This window comes from Bombyx mori, chromosome 5 (assembly GCF_030269925.1).
Source record: "Bombyx mori chromosome 5, ASM3026992v2".
Classification (NCBI taxonomy): Eukaryota; Metazoa; Arthropoda; class Insecta; order Lepidoptera; family Bombycidae; genus Bombyx; species Bombyx mori.
The window spans coordinates 10,310,263-10,328,808 of record NC_085111.1 but is presented as its reverse complement, the minus strand read 5'-3'; the positions used below and the strand labels follow the sequence as shown (position 1 = coordinate 10,328,808).

Sequence of the window (18,546 nt, the reverse complement as noted above, 5' to 3'; positions counted from 1 at the left end):
GTCAACACAATGAAGTGATAATTATCGTCAATTTTCACCCCCGTGCCGCTCCGCGCTTATCTCTGTTCAGACAGCATTTCCCCGTGAAACGCTGTTCATTAACGCCCACAATAGACTCGATAACAATTCTAAAAACTCGTCACAGGGAACAAAGGTTTATCATTGCGACAGAATACTCGTACACTTCGTACTCAGATCGGTTGCTTCAATCTACGACATCATTACCTCGTTCAAATTTTCTGATCTGTTTGCCAAGGTACGAAAGAAGTATTATATATCAATAGCCGTTGACAGTAAAAGTAGACTTGTAGTATATTTTAGTGTCGATATGTAATTGTATAGTTAATTAATTAGTATAATCTAATGTCAACAATGCCATGAAGTACATAGCAAAACATAGCAGACAAAGCATAGTCCATCGTTGCCAAGCTTGGTACGCCGGAACTCCCTGCGGTGAGTTCCTTTGACATTTAAAGCGTGCTCTCCATCGTAGCATGTATTCAATTTCAAAACAAATCGAATTCTACAAAGACTTCAATGTCTTAAATGACAAATATTTTCCACTGATATAAGTATATTTATCAACAAGATATATTAACAAGTGAATTATACCAGATCTGTGTTACAAAACAAACGTAAATCACGAAAGATTGTTATACCGTTCTTCTAATTTGACACGGTGAACGAAATTCAACGAATTGAATGCTAATAGAATACCGTGAAAACCTGTTGGGAAATTGTTCCTTATTACAGTTGTTCGCTGTCTGTAACTTTCCCACGTGAATAATTCAGGATTTCAATTCACTATAACTCTAAGGTAGCTATTAATAACGCATTCTTACCTCAAATTTGACTTTTCGGACCACTAACAGAATGCATGTGGGTTGCATGCTTATAATAAATACGAACAGTCTTTAAAACAATACTAAAAAGCACGAATAAAAATTAGAATATGGTAAATGCTTATTTAAGGTACAATGATTTTTAATTTCGTAATTTCCTGATATTTTAGTTCTGTTGCAAGCACCATGAAGAAAGACAAGACTTTGGGTGAGTTATAAGAAGCAAGTAAATGTATCTACCCTCTCACTAGTTTCGGTGTTATCACTGGAACAGTCATCCCTACTATATGTTTGGCTATGTTACTGTTTCTAAGAATAGCCAGATCTACAGTCCATTTTTTTACTTTAATTAGAGGTTTTAATTATATAATTTTAAAGAATTGGGTAAGGTTCAGTCTGCCTTTTACCACTGATATTTTTAATGCTCAGTTTTTCAGCAAAATGAGATGCGCGTAATAGGTTAATACGTTATTAAAGTATCAAGGGACTTTATTCATTACTTGACAAAATTCGTTTTAAATATTTATATGGCAAGACGGAGCATTAAAAATGCAAAATTAATTTATCTCCAAGCAAGAAAATATTTCAACTTCCACTTCGCTTCAAAGAAATTTGAGTGCCCTCGTTGAAAGAAGAATTTGCAAAAAATAACTTCAGCGTAAAATTTTCAATTACTAGGTAGAGGCCGAGATGGCGTAATTTACATGCAGGTGATCGTCTCGAGAATAAGATGAAACATGATTGAAACTCAAACGGTAAATCTAATTTCTTGTTCTATTCAAATCGTTGGATACGTGGAGCAGCTCATGCTTTACTACCGCACCAAGTAATGTCGCCATCCACTTTAAACAATCATTCGGAAGTTTCAATTACCTAGGACGTACGGCCCCTTTGTCCTTGAAGTCAGTGACAGAGATAAGTAAGGCGGTGGTAACCCGTACAGTACAATACATACAATATACAGTTTAGCACACGCTACAAATTGTTACAATTACGCAAATTGTATTTTTTTCTATAATTTATTTTAGTTACACGTCGATATTTCTTAATCGTGGAAGTTATTCGTGAGCATAAGTCAAGTACGTATTTCGTTAAAAAAGTTGATACCTACCTTTGAAAACCGGTATAGTAGTAGCATTGCTTCATATGAATAAACGGCTTTTTACCTTATCAGCAGTAAAGTTAGGAGTTTTAGGTGGTCTCGCCGCCTTGCGGACCCTGCCTAATGGTGACGGACCGTCGAAACGTACGTAATAGGTCAGAATAGGAATACTTATGTATTTAAATAAACATGCATTGATGAAAACGCCATCATTAAATATAATGTTTTTTTTAAACTAATAGTTCATGATAAAGCGTGCTGTTTATTTGAATCAGCACAAAAACAAAATCGCAATATTCGTTTTGATTCCAGACAAGCCATCTTTTTCTCTTAACTAAGATAAATGTATTCTTATTTTCTCCCTTAGAAAACGTCGCAGGTAATCTCGTTGCTCTCATCAGAGGGTGTTCTCTTCACCCAACAATATTTTTAGCGGTTAATAAAAACGGAACATTATTCAGACGAGTAATTTTTGGTCTCGTGAAAAGCTCAGATTTATCGCAACGACGTCGCTTGATGAAGACGGCACGTTTAATATGTACGAAATCGTTTCTTAATGTATATACACTTTACTCTCTCAGTTTTTTTTATTATTTATATAATTTTCGTGTTTCGAAATTGTAAATGTGTAACGGACTCAATCTAGTTTCTTATTAAATTTTTAAACTACTATTATGCTGGTTTAAAGCATAAATAATTGTTTATCAATAAATAATGCGATAAATTGAGAGTACAGATTTAATCAATTATTAGCGTAATTATTCTGTCTTCAAGCTTCAAAAGCATTGTAAAGTGTTCACTATTGTAAACTATGTGACTTTTTCGTGTAATAAAAATGAAACCCGCAAAATTATAATTTGCGTAATTACTAGTGGTAGGACCTCTTGTGAGTCCGCGCGGGTGGGTACCACCACCCTGCCTATTTCTGCCATGAAGCAGTAATGCGTTTCGGTTTGAAGGGTGGGGCAGCCATTGTAACTATACTTGAGACCTTAGAACTTATATCTCAAGGTGGGTGGCGCATTTACATTGTAGATGTCTATGGGCTCCAGTAACCACTTAACACCAGGCGGGCTGTGAGCTCGTCTACCCATCTAATTTTTTTTTATTTTTTTTTAATGCCCCCCACCAGACAGAAAATAAAATACAGACTGCAGTAGGTTACTTAATTCCGTACTGTATTCTTCGTAATTCCACTTTTACAAAACTTATAATTAGGCACCCACTGCGAAGTAGTAAGAGTGGGTATTCTTACTAGTTTTTCTCTCCTGACTTCTTTCCCCGCTGTCTTCTTACTCGCTGTGCCCATTTTCCCACGCTTGCCCTTCATCTCTGCTATAATCATTGCTCCCAAAAACAATGCTACGCTGGGTAGATAGGCAGCGGCTTGGCTGTGCCCCTAGCATTGCTGACGTCCATGGCCGTAACCACTCACTATCAGGTGGGCCGTATGTGAGTCTGCCTACAAAGGCAATAATAAAACATCACAATCCGAAAATCCAATTAATTTTAACATAATAAATTATTGTTATTATTTTATGGTGTCGGTTAAGTTGACTGACTACAAAATATAGAGTTTAAAACTTTATTTTTATTTAATACTTTAGGAATAATGGGGTAGCAAGGGGGCGTGTAAATAGCCCTCCTGCGGCGGGAGCATATAAAGCGGGGTTGTAGAAAGGCGTGTAAATAGCCGTCCTAAGCGGTATGTGACAAATGTTTGTCACTTATAATTAGCGGAGCGGTAAAACTATATAGCGGTAAACAAAAGCTAGTAATCAAACTAAAGATATAAATTAAATACACATAAGCGAGCGGGCGGGCGAGTGATTACACGGAAACAGCAATAAAATGGCAATAAATTAAAAGAACTTGCACTCACCTGTAGACCTTGCCAGTGACTGTTGTGCGGGCGTCGGCGATGGATGCACGCGGGCGGCGGGAGGGGGTGACGAAGCTCACGTAGCTTTTCGTAAGCACAAGCACCCCGCAATATACAAGTGCCGCCATCTAGGCAGCTAGCGGTAAAGCGTGATCGATCGGGTAGAACCCCGCTTTGGATAGTCGCGGTAATTAGTTACTGACAAACTCCAAAGGTGGCGCCATCCCAATAATTCATTAGCATCCCATTACTAAATCCGCGCGTGACCATCCTGCCCGCCTTGAAAGTTCGCAGGACTTTCAACAAATATATAAAGATACTAAGATAGGAAGCATAAAGCTTAAATAGCGGGAAGTTATTTGAAAAGAAACAAATTTTAATTAATAATAAGCCATCATGAATGTTTACGAGTAGAGTTGAAGCGGTTGATGACATGCGGTACTCTAATTTATTCTAGCGGTAGCGGATATAATTTTACAACATCCGTGCGATTCTGTAAGCGTTGTTTAACAAACTCGCACGTGAATTTGGTGTGAGTTTTCAAATTGGCATTCTGTAAATTTCATTGTAGTGCCGAATCTACACTAGCGCCCCTCGCGGGTGAATTGAACTAGCAAGCGTGAGTTTTTTTTACTAAAATGTATGAGTTGACGTTTGAAACGGCATTCTGTAGTGTAAATCACGTCGAATTTCGGCAAGAACTTCGCATCGCAAAATCATTTTATTTGTCAAATCAAAAGTTAGTGTTTTAAGTGTTTGTTGTGAGTGAGAATATACGAAAACGTTATAAACCGCTGTTAATTATTAAAAAAATACTATTAATTAACAAAATTGCACTTTAAAATAACTTTATTCTTCATCGATATTTTGTGGAGCGTATATTTTTATTGAAAACATTGTTGAAAGAAGCTGACGCTACGGATCAGCGTGAAATGCGTCGACAAGCCTACGAAATTCACAATTTATCACTTTTAACTTGAGATGACGACCATGCAAAAGTATAAAGAAAGTGTATAGATTGTCGAAGGATCATATGAACCAGTTAGGGTGTGAATTACACCCTTTGATGAAGACCACTAAAAGCCATTGAAAAGGACTTTCAACTCTTCTAAAGGTAGGTATTCCACGTGGTAAGATTGTGTCTTTATGAACAAAATAGGTACTTTATAACATATTATTAAAGTTTGCCCATTTGTTTATATCCAACTCTCCCATTATTGTAAAACAATACCACTAAACTAGTCTACCAAAAATATCTTGAAAGAATACAAATTAGATTCTCTAATAACTATGTGTATTGTTTAATGATTATTTCTTAGTTTCAGTTATTGTGCACCTTGTTATTTTTGGCCAATTGAAGTTACCAAAAAAATCATAAAAGAAAATATAAGAACATATTTGTTCCAGACATCCCAGTTTATATCTGAGGTTGTGGAGGCTCTGAACAACCCAGCAACTATATATACATATTTAAGATTCCCACAGAATGCTCAAGAATGGCAAAAGTTGAAGGAAAAGCAAAGAAAAAAGAAGAAGGTGGTTTAAGCTAAATAGGAACAGATGGCGGTGCACTATAAAAAACAAACTGTTTCAAGGCCATGACCACGACCCTCAGTAATGAGGAAACCGATGCAAGGAGGAGGAGGAGAGGTTTAAGCTAAATAAAAAAATGTTTTCTTCATAAAAAATTACCAATATTAATGTAATGCTAAATATTGCAGTTTTTATGAAAAATTTAGAATCCTTTGGGTTATTGGGTGTATTGATGGGAAGTTGGTGGCCTTAAAAAGATCTGCTACCAATAAAAAATGGTTTTACTGTCGCAAAGAATATCATGCAAGAAATGTACAATTTGTAAAGCTATTAATATTTTTCGAAATTCTGATATGTAATCCATAAACGAAATGTGTATTAAGAACCTATGTATTCAGATTGTATTCATTTCAGTTAAATTGTAATTGTGTATATTGCTATAAGTTATTGTGAAATATAGTATTTATCTTAAATAACTTTATTCAGTTATAATCAAAACGAAATAAAATCTACTAGATTAGTCAATGACAGCAAGTAATGACCATTATAATTATTTAACATCTTTTCGGGCTTTCTGTATATTGTCAACGTTCCAACCTTATGACACCTTTTGCTATTTATTTTTTCATTGCTTAGATCGGTGGACGAGCTCCCAGCCCACCTGGTGTTAAATGGTTACTGGAGCCCATAGACATCTACATCGTAAATGCGCCACCCACCTTGAGATATAAATTCTAAGGTCTCAGTATAGTTACAACAGCTGCCCCACCCTTCAAACCGAAACGCATTACTGCTTCACGGCAGAAATAGGTGATAACGCTATGCTATGCTAGCTAATACCTGCTAATAATAGCTAGCTTTTGCTAATATAGAGGAAGATACTCCTGAAGCTTTGTAGCACCGCCTTCATTCCACTGCCCGTAACTCAGTGTAAAGAACAATAGGTATGTTAAAGAGCAGATTCAGGTGTTTGCTGATCTATAGGGTGCCAATTTACCACCCTGATAAGATAGCAAAAATAGTTGTTGCGTGTTGTGTTTTGCACAACATTTGCAATTGTGCAGAGCTGCCAGTTCCCATGATTTCAGATGATGAGATTACATGTACATTATGGTGGTCATGTTGAATTACTTTGTTAAATTTTACTAATTAGCTAACTTATAGTGTGAAGTAACTTCAAATATAAATTAATGATTTATAAAAATAGTTTTATTCAATAGTTATATACAATAATTTTGAAATTTGTTTGCATCAGTAACTTATGTGGAAATACAGGTTTAAAATTGCTAGCTGCATGTGCTAATTCCACCAACAGTTCATCCTTCTTGCAGATTGTCGACTATTCATTCCCCCATGGTTGTAAGTTTCATTAAGTTATATGTGGTACTGTGTTCAAAAATGCTTTGGACGACACACATATGAACACCCTGAATCTTCACCTGCAGTTCCTCTATCCACAAAATTCTCTCAGTAATTTGAGTACACTCTGCTTTTCATTGTAAAAGTGGTGAAATAGCAGGTCAGGTGTTGAGGTGCTGAAAAAAATAATAAATTTATTTAAAAACAAGGTTAGGTAAAATACAATGTTTACAATACATGCAACAAAATGTTTTTGTTTACAATACATGCAACAAAATGTTTTTATTTACAAGTAACAGCAATATACACAAATCAATGTCCCTAATATGGTGGTCCAATGAATAGGTACTTTGACCTGAATAAACACATATCAACCCAATCTCTTGACTAACATGTGAGACCTACTGTGGCTGGAGCTACTAGTAGTAGCATCACAATAAGTAGAAGTTACTTGCATTTAGTTAGAGGATGATGACTGCAAAATAGGTGATTCTTGATGCAATGCTAAAAAGGCAATAAATATTAATTTTTAAAATGCAAGTTTTGTTTAGGTATTTATTTCAGATAATTATGTATAACATACATACCTGTATGTTTGCGATTGTTCCAATACTGATACATTTTCCGAGTTGGCTATAAATTCTCCTTACAATATTCTGATGATGTGGATTAGTATTTTCAATCTGTTGTAGTTCCTTAAATATAATAAAATAGGTTATGCCTAAATTTTGTTCATTTATTTTAAACTGAGTATGCAGCCTTTAGCCAACATAATGTCAGTTTAGTCAATACTCTGGCACTGCCTGCCACCCCTGTACCAGTATGCACACCCTTTACCATAGATACAGTCACCTCTGCATCAATAAATACATTCCAACAACATCAATCTAACTTGCAATACCTAAATTGTTAATGATTTGATTTATTTAATTCAAAATAATTTTTTTGTTGGTGAATTTGAGATACAAATAAATTACCTTCATGCCCTGTTAAAATAGAACATCAATAAAAACGTAGTAGATAGATATATCATACATAAATATATGTTAACATGTCCTAAATATCTCACCGGGAATGGATCTTAACTGACAAGAGAATTTAGTTCCTATATTTTTTTAATATCCTTGTTCTCTTATTGAACATGTTGAGATTCGATTAATCCTTTTGTTTCGCTAGCTTTTAACCCAAAACGTTTATTAATGCCTCTATTTGCGCCAATGTCGGATGAGAAGAACGCTCTTTAAATCTGTTGGTAATTTAATTAAATTTTACATTAAAAACGAATGGATGAAACGAATGGATAGCCTCAAATTAACTTTTACTTACCTCATAATTTTTATTTAACGTTAAATTCACTCACAAAGTAACAACAAATCTAGAAAAAGCAAAATAAAAACTTCCGACCGCTCGAAATTGTTTTGAAAACAATTAAATTTTGTTTTTTAATTCTGGTATTCGCCAGTGCACGCAAAGGAACTTAGCGTACAGCCAGAAATTACAATTAATTTCATAAATATATGACTTTTAATTTTCTTTTTAGATATATTAGATGTGGTTTAGACACCAAAGCTTAAATTCATAGTATTTTCTTACAGAATGCTTTTAAATACAAAGAAAAACTGAAACCGGTAAGCTTCGATTTACATTTGCGTGTATACGGCTATCCCTATTAATATTGTAAACAAACTTCGTTGTCACTTCACTTCGCTCGAGGCAGGGTAATTAAGATTAGTGTTTACAGAATGCCAAATCAAGGTCATTCCATTGCGAATGCGAAGTGATGGAGAATTTCGTAGTGAGATGCGAGTTCTTGTTTGAATTTTAGAGAATCGCACGGCTGGACGTTTAAGAAATCCAGATTTCGTTTTTACCAAAGCAACGCGTATAATGTTATCGGCACCTGGATACACCTCTTGTATAACGCCAAGTGGCCAGCGGAGCGGTGGAATGTCATCTTGATGAATAAGAACTACTGTCCCAACCTTCACGGGGTTATCTGATGTACACCACTTTTGTCTGACTTGCAACGTATGCAGGTACTCTAATCTCCATTTCCTCCAATAGGAATTAACCAAACCATCTAACAACGCTTTGCGATTAGTTAGACTCATCTGATTTGCGGACAATTCAGACGCGGGTAAATACTGCAAAGGAGTGGACATCAAAAAATGTGCGGGTGTGAGAATTTCGGGGTTGGGATCTGCGGATAAAAGACATAAAGGTCTGGAATTCATAAGACATTCTATTTGATTCAACACAGTTAACATCTCTTCGTAAGTGAGAATTTGTGCGCCTATTACTCTATTTAAATGAGTTTTAACGGATTTAATGTTTGATTCCCATAAACCTCCAAAATGTGGAGCCCGAGGCGGGATCATCTTCCAAATGATTCGGTATTTAGTTAATTCATCATTCCATGCGGATATAAAATTATTTGAAACTAGAAGTTTATACATTTCATCTAACTGAGCCTTTGCGCCAACAAAATTAGTGCCATTATCTGAATACATGAAAGAAACTGGACCTCGACGAGATATAAAACGTTTGAAAGCGGCAAGAAATGAGTCCGTTGACAAATCCGAGGCTAACTCAATATGTATAGCCTTTGTCGTTAAGCATACGAACAGGCAAATGTAAGCCTTTTGTGAATGATGACCACGTTTGCGTACAAGCGTTATCTTAAATGGGCCCGCGTAATCTACTCCCGTGTGACAGAAAGCTTTGGCCTCCATTACACGGCTTGACGGAAGGTCAGCCATCATGGGAGTTGGGTGTGAAGGTGATACTCGAAAACATGATTTACACATATGCACTCTTTTTCTTATAACGTTTCTAGCGGACAATATCCAAAAGCGTTGACGAATAATGGACATCAAAAGGTCCGGACCAGTGTGCAAGTTTGTATTATGAAAATAATCAACAATAATATTTATTATGTGATCGTGTTTTGGCAATAAAGCGGGGTGTTGCGTTTCAAACGGTAAATCAGAGCTCGAAAGTCTACCCTGAATACGCAAAATTCCATCTTCGTCAATAAATGGACTAAGTTTACGAATATTTTTCGAAGGTAAATCTAATTTTCTAATGCTGGCAATATCATGACCAAAATATTTAGCTTGAAGAGCTCGAATAATAGCTTTCTCAGCAGTATTTAAATCGGATGCGGTTACAAACTTGTTTCGCGGTAGTTTTCTTAAAAATCGAAGTACATAAACAACACAGCGAAGAAGTTTTGACCATGACGAAATTCTCAACCCAAGTTGATATATTGGGGAATCTTCGACAACAGTTAAAGCGGTAAGTGTTACAGATTTTTTCATTTCAGGTATGTCACTTCCAGATTTACAAGGTACAAAAGGTTCAATAGGCCATTGTGAAATAGGATAGCAGGCCCAAGAAGGACCCTGCCACCAAAGCGAGTTATTAATAATTTGTGACGGTAAAAGACCTCGTGACACACAATCGCTAGGATTTTCCTTACCATTAATATGAAAAAAGCGGTCAGGTGATAAATTCTCCTGAATTTGAGCGATGCGGTTTCCTACAAATATTGACCATCTATGCGGGGAAGATTTAATCCAAGAAAGAGCAATTGTAGAATCTGAGAAAGCGTATATAGCGGTGATAGGATGTAAAGAATTATAAGCGTTATAAATAAGTTTAACTAATTTTGACAAAACAAGAGCGGCACAAAGCTCAAGGCGAGCTAATGTAGTTATCTTAACCGGAGAAACCTTTGATTTTGAGCACAATAATCTTAAAGTAATATCTCCTGTGGGATCTGTAATGTGTAAATAAACAACGCAACCGTAAGCGTTCAAGCTTGCATCACAAAATGCAACAATATTTACCTCACAGTCTTTGGAAACTCCAATATGGCGCGGTATTGCTATAGTTGAAAGCAATGGAAGCTCTTTCACAAGTGAAGAGTAGCGGTAAATAATTGTATCTGGAGGTGTATCATCCCAGTCTATTTTAGAATTCCAGAGTTCCTTAATAAGCAATTTAGCGAACAGTATAACTGGAGCAACCAAACCAAGCACGTCGAACAAGCGTGCGACTAAAGATAATATTGTTCCTTTAGTGCACTTTTCATTAGTGTTTGAGCTCGTCATAAAAAATGAATCATTAGCGGGAAGCCACGCAAGGCCTAAAACTTTCATGGTATTATTAGCATCATCAGAGAAGCTTACAGAAGAGCGGTGCGTTTCTGGAAGGCTATTAAGAAAGGCAGTGGAGTTACTTGCCCATTTTGTTAAATTAAAACCTCCTGATTTAAAGAGTGAAATTAGTTGTTTCGATAGTTTGATAGCTGAAATATCTTCGTGTAGGGATGTGACGAGATCATCCATATATAATTGAGACTCAGCTACACTAGCGGCTTCTGGATAACGATAACATTCTTCTGATGCTAATTGACGTATAGTACGCATTGCTAAATAAGGTGATGACTTTAAACCAAAGGGCAGACAGTTAAAAGCGAAAATGCGAAGTTTATCATTTTTAAAGCGGTACAATATTTTTAAATATTTATGGTGGTCTGTGGTCACCCTAATGCGTAAGTACATTTGTTCCACATCAGCGCACAGTGCCACAGGGAACAAACGAAAGCGTAGTAAAAGCAAAAATAAGTCTGCCTGTAAATTTGGACCAGTATGCAAGACGTCATTAAGTGACAGTCCACTAGATGTTTTAGCACTAGCATCAAGAACTACACGTAGTTTAGTGGTAGTCTTGCTTGGGCGGATAACTGCATGGTGCGGTATATAATAACCGTTATCGGTTTCCTTAGCGGTGTCGTTAATTTCAGTTAAATAACCTTTACTAATGTAATCCTGTATAACGATATCGTAATCATCGCGGAGTGAGGGTAATTGAACAAACTTACGTTCGAGCGAAAGAAAACGGCGGTGAGCAACAGTATAAGACTTGCCAAGGTCAGCGGGATTTCTACTAAATGGTAACTCAACCGTATATCGGCCATCATTATCGCGGGTAATTGTAGAAATATATTTGTTTTCACACTCGGCTTCCTCAGGGCTAAGATGACGCTCATGAGGAATCTCCTCTAATTCCCAAAATTTATGTAAAAATGACTCAAGATCTTTATGCGTTATAGATGAGAAAGTTTTATTTAAAGTGAATGCAGAATGAATTTTAGTATTTTCGAAAGCGGGTGGATTATCAATACAAACTGTACTAGATAGTCACAAAGAGGTATTATTATCATTTATAACAGAAAAATTATCATGTTGCGGTTTCATAATGCCGGTGTAACTCACTTCAGGTACGTCACCCATAAGAACATAACCGAAGGTTGTTTCTACGGCAGGTGGCGCTAGTGAGCCAGTATCTATACGATTACCTAAGTATATATATGGAAATAACTGAGCACCTAACACCATATCAATCACACCTGGAACGTTCCAGTTTGAATCGGCCAGCGGTAAATTACGTATATGATTCATATTTGAGGAATTTATAAAATAAGCGGGTAATTTATCTGTAATACAGTCTACTACTAAAGCGTGAATATAATATTTATTAGGAGAAAATCTAGATTCAATATTTAAATAAACATATCCGTGAATCGGGCGAGCGGTTAATCCAATACCTCTAATATAAGAATTATTTAAAGGTATAATCGGTAATTTAAGTAATTTACAACAATTGACAGTTATTAAATTATTTTGGGAACCATTATCTATTAAACATCTAACTATTTTACGTTCCCCTTTATTCGAGTGAGCGTATATTTGAGCGGTTGATAATAAAATATTACTATTCGATTTTATTTCCGAACTGTGAGTCAACGTGGTAGCGGTCGTATTATTTTGTTGTTGTATCGTTCTGTTAGAGTGTAAACAAGTATTCGAAGCGGCATCATGATGATCGTAACTCTGAACAACAGGTTGAGATTGAACCTGGGACCGACCGTAATCGGGCCGCGCGGCATCACTCGGAATTCCATGTACCTGCGACCGACTGACCTGCCTGTCCATATCAGCGTAGTCATTCGATGGACTGGGTACGCTTTTACTTTTTCGATTCGCCCGTTTATTACCAAAACACAACAAAGTATGATGATATTTCTTACAATTATTGCATGTTAACTTTGATTGACATGCTTTTAATGTATGCGATAAGCTTAAACAATTGATGCAACCCTTGTGCGATTTAATAAAATCATAACGTGCTTGCGGTGAAATCATATTTTTAAATTCATTACAACGATATAACTGCGTGTGGTGCGAGCTCGAGCAAAGATCGCACGTAGATAACGAAACCGGTTTGTTAACCCTTTCAGTGCGGACTGGGTCATTATAACTACTAGAAATAAACGATTTGTGATTTTTAGATTTCTCTATGTTACATTTCGGTGCAGAGCGTTCTAATATTTTTATCTGATCCTGTATGAATTCAATAAACATTTCAGTTGTGGGTATTTCAATACCACGAACCGATGCTTCAAACGAATGTAACGTTTGAGGATCCAACCTTCTCAGTGAGCATTGTAATAAAATAAAATCAGTTAAATCGAGTAAATTTAATTGTTTTAAAGCGGCAATCGAAGATGAAATTTTTTCAATATACATATTTAAACTATTTGCGGTAGGTGAACAATTTTTTAAATCTAATATATTATTCAGATAATGACATCCTAAAGCTCGTTTATCCTGATATTTACTAATTAGATTCGACCAAATAATATTATAAGTTTCACCTGTGGGTATTATACCAGCGGTTAACTTTAATGCACTATGTGTTAATTTGCCCATTAAATACCGCACACGTTGCGCATCAGACAGTTGCGGGTTATCGTGAATGTTAGCTTTAAAAGCCTGGTAAAATGTTTCCCATCCTTCAAGAGAGCGTCCGTCAAAGGAAGGAAGTGAAATTGTTGGCAATGTTACATTTATGGCGGCGGTAGTTCTCATTACATTTGACGAATTACCAATTGTAATTTTGTTACGAGCGCGTCTTACGTAATTATATAACGTGTCAAAAGACGATAAAGCTGCGTATTCAGGCTCAACTTCGGGGTTTTGCTTTAAATTTAAATCATTGATATCATCCAAATTGCTTTCAAATCTAACACGCATGTCATCAATCGATTCTGATTCGGCAAGAAAAGTTTCAATTAATTCCGAATCAAACTCCGAAATATTTTTTGATTTATTATATAAATCATTAATTTGTGCAAATACTAAATTATTCTTCGCGATAAGTTTCTTTAGTTGTCTATTTTCCATAATGAAGTTTTGAAATAACTGACTAAAAAATAACACTAAATGAACTACGTTAATAAATATAATTCAATATGCGGTTACGAGTTATTATTACTAATAGCGATGAATGTAATTAACTTTTACATACAATACAATACTGTAACAAAATGGCGAATGGGGGTAATCATAAATTAATTCTAATTTTAATTAAAATTTAAGCTGGATCTAATCCAGGCTCGCAGGACCAAACTATGGGGTAGCAAGGGGGCGTGTAAATAGCCCTCCTGCGGCGGGAGCATATAAAGCGGGGTTGTAGAAAGGCGTGTAAATAGCCGTCCTAAGCGGTATGTGACAAATGTTTGTCACTTATAATTAGCGGAGCGGTAAAACTATATAGCGGTAAACAAAAGCTAGTAATCAAACTAAAGATATAAATTAAATACACATAAGCGAGCGGGCGGGCGAGTGATTACACGGAAACAGCAATAAAATGGCAATAAATTAAAAGAACTTGCACTCACCTGTAGACCTTGCCAGTGACTGTTGTGCGGGCGTCGGCGATGGATGCACGCGGGCGGCGGGAGGGGGTGACGAAGCTCACGTAGCTTTTCGTAAGCACAAGCACCCCACAATATACAAGTGCCGCCATCTAGGCAGCTAGCGGTAAAGCGTGATCGATCGGGTAGAACCCCGCTTTGGATAGTCGCGGTAATTAGTTACTGACAAACTCCAAAGGTGGCGCCATCCCAATAATTCATTAGCATCCCATTACTAAATCCGCGCGTGACCAAATAATGTAACTAAAAATACAGTAATTTTGAAGAATAAACAACAAACCTTACACTATGTGTCAGGAAATTCTACATTATTAAAGAGTTTATATATTTTAAATGTATGCTTCGACAGAAAAATTCAATTATAAATCCACAATAGAAAGCAATAATAAGACAAATTTGAAATAAAGTAAACAGTAAAGTAACAGTACAAACAGTAACCAGTAAAGTGAATTGTGCAAAGTGATTCTCACAAAATTCCGTTTGAAAAATTTTATAGTTATACGTAATTATCCAAAAACAATTTCGAAGTTAGCTTTAACGTAAACATCTTCAATTCCCTTCAAAAGATTCTTGTTACTCGCGTAACGCTAAGACCGTCAGTTTTGTAGGAAAATTTTCGGCCATTATTTCCCAAGAGTACTAACGTGAAACCCGCATCAAATGTAACGTTGTTTTTCACGTTCCAAAGAATCATATAATTTGAGAACTTTGCACCGCCTTCGGAATTTATTTTAGGTGGATACTCATACATACGAGATATGGTTTAAAGCAATTTCGCATGAAATGATGAAACTTGCCTCGTTGATACAAAATATTAGATGACTGCGGATGGCATCTGAGCATTGCTCTCGGAAAATAGCGGCCACCGTAACATGCTAGTAATTTGGCAGGGTTGAACCCAAAGACTTGATATACTTAATATGAACATATAAAAAGTGATGAACTTATTTACCAGTTTACCATTTATTTAACAGTTTTTATAATTTGTATCTTGGCTATGAATGGTCTTAAATGTAAAAGTCAGTCACGATATTAATATATTTCATATTTGATGTAACTATATATTGCAGGTTTAAAAAAACATAAATAATTAATGGGCATGTGTGTTTTAAACAAAACCTCAGACATGATTAATACTACTTACTCTTCGGCTTAATGACCACCTTTGTTTTACTTGAAAATAAATAAAAATAACTAAGAAAAGTGGAAAGTATCCATAAATTGTAAAATGAAAATAACAAACGTGAGATAAAGTCGTTACAGTAGTTTTGAACAAAATGCGCTCATGCAAATTTTCGAGATCGCTGCTAAAAAGCTGCTGCTAAAAACTGCCAATAATTAAGTTCGTATAATATATTTTCAAAATAATATATAATACATAAATATATTAGGACTAGTTCTAAGCATATGTTCTATGTATAAATAAATCGTCGGCTTATTGCAAGAACTCATTAACTGCAAAAAGTCACTAAATGCGTTTTTATCTATAATGGGCTCATTTTTGCATACTCTACAAAATGCAAAAACACACTAATTTCTAACTGGCCAACTTTGGCCGTTACGTCTTTGGCAGAAAGTTGATAATTGCAACTTTGGAAGTCAGGCATTTACAAAGGTTCACTAAGCAGCACTAGTTATTTTTATTAAATGGATAATTATTTGAAAACAGCATACATTACATTACAGAACTCATTTGCAGCATCTAATTAATTTTATCAAAACAATGTAGTATAATATAGCTTAAAATTGTATTTCGATAAAATTCATTATTTACATTTAGTTAGTTTCCGTAATGAATCATTTCATCACAAATGCACAATAAGTAATCTTAATGATTTTTATCAATATTAATATAATATAAATCATAATATTAAGATTTCCATAAAATCATTTATTCATTTACATTATTTTTTCATTTTGTTGATGGCATGATTTTAATAAGTTAACATCGATTAAAAGAACATAGTAACATAGGCTATGTGGTTCCTCGATTGTAGTTTACTCAGTTATATAGGGTTTGGTGAAATGCGACAAAAGAGCGTTTCTAGGGAACATGGGGCATAGGACGAACCCGGGTGAGGGTGGGTTTGCGCGGGACGAAAGAGTAAGTACTGCTTCGCTCGGTCAGTTTGCGGTGAGATACGTTGATTACCACGCCTGTTATACAAGTTAATGATTTCTGACAAAATGCAACGAAATCAATGTTTCAAACAAGGACGAGGAAGCAATACGTTGGAACAATTGAAGTTCCGAACAACCTTCGCACAACCTAGCAAGCAAACGCCTGACCTACAATAATATCATTCTTTCCATGCCTGTAAAAGACGTTAAATGATACACTGGAGAACGGGCAACATCGTTATCTGAGAATCATACCAATGGACTACGATTGCCAACTTGTATTTACTGATAGGATGGTTGGTATGGCGTAGGGCAAGCCCGTACGAGTTGGTACCACCATCGAAGAGAAGCAGCCGTGCGGTTTGGTTTGAAGCGTGGAGCAGCCGTTATATGGAACAATTTAGATTTAGATTTCGGGTTTCAAGGTGGTGGCATTCACATTAACACCAGCCTTTTTTATATATTTTTAGAATTGAAGGGTTACTGGTGGCCCGGAGGCCTTTCCAGTTTCACAAGAACATGTGGGGTAGCAGAGGCTCAGCCAAGAGGGGTGGGATTTGCTAACAGCCGTCCAAGCGCCTCCGAAGAAGAACTAACAACTCAAGAGCAGCTGCTTCGCGAATGAATCTACTACCCGATCGGAATCACGACCCACTAAGAAGATCCGGCGAGAAACTCAACGAGCTGATGATGCAAAAGCGTAATCAGTTTCTGTTATGCTTAATGCTATACTTAGTTCAAGTTATCCACCTTGAGGTGATTGAACATAAGTATTTAGAATTGGGCCACACACATATTATTATGGAGGTCGATAGTATGCATAGTGCTATCGAGAATGAAATGCGTCTTATGCTAATTTTTTCTCTGATAGACCTCTGTAATGTTTTAAGATTGGCTAGATCGAACAGAAAGCTAAACAAGAAAAAAACAGCAATGAAGCCGTATGAACCTATGTAATGAGCCACCTTGATATCTTGAACCTAAAAGAGTTGAGAAACAAATTAATGTTTAATAAGTCAATTGTAGGACAGAAGCTACAGTGGTTGAAGGTTAAATGCTTCAAGTTTGGAAAAACCGGCCTAACATTGTTCAATTTAGGTATACTTTAGGGACTACCTTTCCAATTTTAAAGACCTAGCCTGCAGAGCTACACCATTGATATAATAATATACCTGTTAAAGAAGGTCCAAATTATCTTAATGAAGAAGAAGCCTCTGATACATATTTTTTTTACCTAGATGTTTTTTTATTTGTTTTATATTTTTGTATGGTGTTAAGCTCAGTTCCTAATTTTCATTAAAAAATACATTATTGACTGATTGACTAACAGGGAAAAGAAAATTATTTTTAGTTTATTATTGAAGCCGTCGAGGCCTAAAGGATAAGACGTCCGGTGCATTCGTATATAGCGATGCACCGGTGTTCGAATCCCGCAGGCGGGTATCAATTTTTCTGATGAAATACGTACTTAACCAAATATGTTCACGATCGTCTTCCACGGCGAAGGAATAACATCATGTAATAAAAATCAAACTCGCAAAATTATAATTTGCGTAATTACTGGTGGTAGGACCTCTTGTGAGTCCGTACGGGTGGGTACCACCCACCCCGCCTATTTCTGCCGTGAAGCAGTAATGTGTTTCGGCTTGAAGGGTGGGGCAGCCGTTGTAACTATACTTGAGACCGGCGGGTTTGATTTTTATACACGATGTTATTCCTTCACCGTAGAAGTCAATCGTGAACATTTGTTGAGTACGTATTTCATTAGAAAAATTGGTACCCGCCTGAGATTCGAATACCGGTGAATCGCTCAACACGAATGCACCGGACGTCTTATCCTTTAGGCCACGACGACTTCAAACTTAGAACTTATATCTCAAGGTGGGTGGCGCATTTACGTTGTAGATGTCTATGGGCTCCA

The 18,546-nt window shown here is 36.1% G+C and overlaps 1 long non-coding RNA gene across 2 annotated transcripts; it reads right to left on the bottom strand.

Moving 5' to 3' along the window:
• Positions 1-2,777: 2,777 nt before the first annotated feature.
• LOC119628538 (uncharacterized) lies at positions 2,778-8,555 on the bottom strand. 2 transcript variants are annotated; one of them, XR_009973215.1, is made up of 5 exons: positions 8,045-8,555; positions 7,788-7,964; positions 7,306-7,413; positions 3,827-7,222; positions 2,778-3,406 (listed from the first exon to the last, which is right to left on the bottom strand). It is a non-coding gene; the product is annotated as an uncharacterized LOC119628538 (long non-coding RNA). The 2 variants fall into 2 exon arrangements; XR_009973214.1 differs by having other exon boundaries at positions 2,874-3,406; positions 3,827-6,894.
• Between the last annotated feature and the right edge of the window lie 9,991 nt (positions 8,556-18,546).